Source organism: Hyperolius riggenbachi, chromosome 4 (genome assembly GCF_040937935.1).
Source record: "Hyperolius riggenbachi isolate aHypRig1 chromosome 4, aHypRig1.pri, whole genome shotgun sequence".
In the NCBI taxonomy this organism is placed as follows: Eukaryota; Metazoa; Chordata; class Amphibia; order Anura; family Hyperoliidae; genus Hyperolius; species Hyperolius riggenbachi.
Window position 1 is genome coordinate 91,943,813 of NC_090649.1, and position 2,706 is coordinate 91,946,518.

Below are 2,706 nucleotides of genomic sequence, written 5' to 3' on the forward strand. Positions count from 1 at the left end.
GTCTACAGACTTACCTAGTCTGTTTACTGTAGCCAGGGCGACCAGATCTGCTGCCGGGATCATGAATGCTCTGCAGAACAAAGGAGTTAAGCAGCCAAGACTTGCATGAATTACTTTACAACATATGTTATGGAACTTGGGGATGGTCACATGAAACCAATATCACAACAGGATGGAAAGGGAGAGTTTTTACATAAATACCTCAATATTACATTTATTGGATACAGCAAAATGAATATAAGCTTAAAACATAGTTTAAAAAAGACAACCGTTTTTACTATATACATTACTTGTTCTAAAATTATTATTCAGCTCAGATGTCAAAGTAAACAGCAAAAAAGTTGATGTTTGAGTGTCTAACGGCAAAGCTAATTGGAATAACGGACTGATGCCTTGCATCTCTAGGGTTTTGGATTCAAATCTAATTGTTGTAGCTTATTATTTTGTTTAGGAAATCAAGTGTTACTTTGAGGGATATGCTACTTAGTTATGTTGTTTAAGGTAGCCATACACTGGTCGATTTGCCATTAGATCGACCAACTGACAGATCCCTATCTGATCGAATCTGATCATAGAAGGATCGTATGGCTGCCTTTACTGCAAACAGATTGTGAATCGGTTTCAGGCTGAAACCGATCACAATCTGTTATGCTGCTCCTGTCGCCTGTCCCCCCCCCTCCCCCCGTATACATTACCTGAAGCTGGCTCCGGGTCTTCTTCTCCGCGCTGTACCGCATTCCGCACCGCATCCCAGCGTACACTGTGTCACTCTGTGACCAGGAAGTTCAAATAGAGCGCCCTCTTTATGAACTTCCTGGTCACTGGAGTGACACAGGAAGTTCATGTACGCTGGGATGGAAGCAGGAACAGAGCGGTGCAGCGCGGAGAAGATGCCCGGGAGCCAGCGTCAGGTAATGTATACTTGATCGGATCGGCCGCCGCTAACGACACGCTCCCTACCCGCGGGCGATCGACGGCAATTTCCCGCACGGCGCGATCGACGGACCGATCCAATTTTGGGAGGAAATCGGATCGGCGGGTGCGTTTAGCGCGAACGATTGGCAGCAGATTCGATCCCAGTGATCGAATCTGCTTTCGAAACGGGCGCAAATCGGGCCAGTGTATGGCCAGCTTTAGGGTCACACTTTGCTTAATGACGCTTATTTGGGTCTTTGCCTAAATGCAGGTGAACCTCAAAAAATTAGAATATCGTGCAAAAGTTAATTTATTTCAGTAATTCAACTTATCAGGTGAAACGAATATAGGAAATTGACTCATTACATGCAAAGCAACATATTTCAAGCCTTTATTTGTTAGAATTTTGATGATTATGGCTTATAGCTTATGAGAACCCCAAAATCAAAATCTCAGACCATTAGAATCAGGGGTGTTGCTAGCACCAATGATCAGTGGTACGTGCCCTGGATCAATTCTGGGGTGCCTCCGATGTCCCCTAGGCAGAGCCAGCTGTGGTGCCTCAAAGGCAAGCATACTGGAAGCTGTGATGCATCAATCGGGGGTATGTTGGGTGCTGTGGTGCCTTATGTGGGCATACTGGGTGCTGTGGTGCCATGCTGGGTGCTGTGATGTTTTTATAGGGGCATGCAGGGAGCTGTGGTTCTTCTATGGGAGCATGCTGGGAGTTGTGGTGCCTCAATGGGAGACCCATGGGTGCATGGAAGGGGGTCCACTAGAAGGTCAGGGAATGATATAGGGGAACTGCCAGATTACCTGGCAGCAGGGCAGCCGCCTAAGCCTGACCAGCCAGCACAGAAGCCAGGTAACTCTGCCTAGATATGTTTAAGTGGCACTGCCTATGTATGTGATATGCTGCATTTTTTTGAGAGGGGGGGGGGGGGGGGTGGGGGTGGTTGTATTAAAGAGACTCTGTAACTAAAAAAAGTTCCCCTGGGGGGTACTCACATCAGTAGGGGGAAGCCTCTAAATCCTATCGAGGCTTCCCCCGTCCTCCTGTGTCCCACAGCGGTCTCGCTGCAGCCCACGGAACGCACAGCTGACCATTTGGCAGGCTGTGTAATATTTACTTTTTCTGGCACCAGCGCGGGCAATGTTGTTGCTCTCCGCTCGGAAATAGGTGGAAATAGCTGATTTCAGTCGGGTCCGCTCTACTGCGCAGATGTAGGAGACTTGAGCCTGCGCAGTAGAGCGGATGGACAGAGATTGGCTATTTCCGCCTATCCGAGCGGAGAGCCGATACTGCGCCTGCGCTGGAGCCAGGACGGTAAATATTTACATCCCCGCTGTTCGGAGGGGCACAGCGAGACCGCCGTGGGACACAGGAGGATAGGGAAGCCTCGATCAGATCCAGAGGCTTCCCCCACCCGAGGTCAGTACCCCCCAGGGGATTGTTTTTAGTTACAAATGCTCTTTAATGGAGAAGAGGCTTCATCCAACATTTTTTTAGGCACGCCTACTTGGACCGCTGTTAAGTTCATGTAAATTTAGCTCCACCCATGACCACATCCACATTCTTGTGCATGGCCACACCTATTTTCTGGCTGGAGTGTCCAAAAGTGCCCGGATCTCTTAGGATCCTAGCAACACCCCCTGAAATATTGTGAAAATGTTCAATATTCAATTTAGGCTCAAAGTGTCAGACTCTAATCAGCTAATTAATTCAAAACACCTGCAAAGGGCTCCTATTTGATAATATATTAGTTTCACCTTTTGAGTTTCACCTGTATT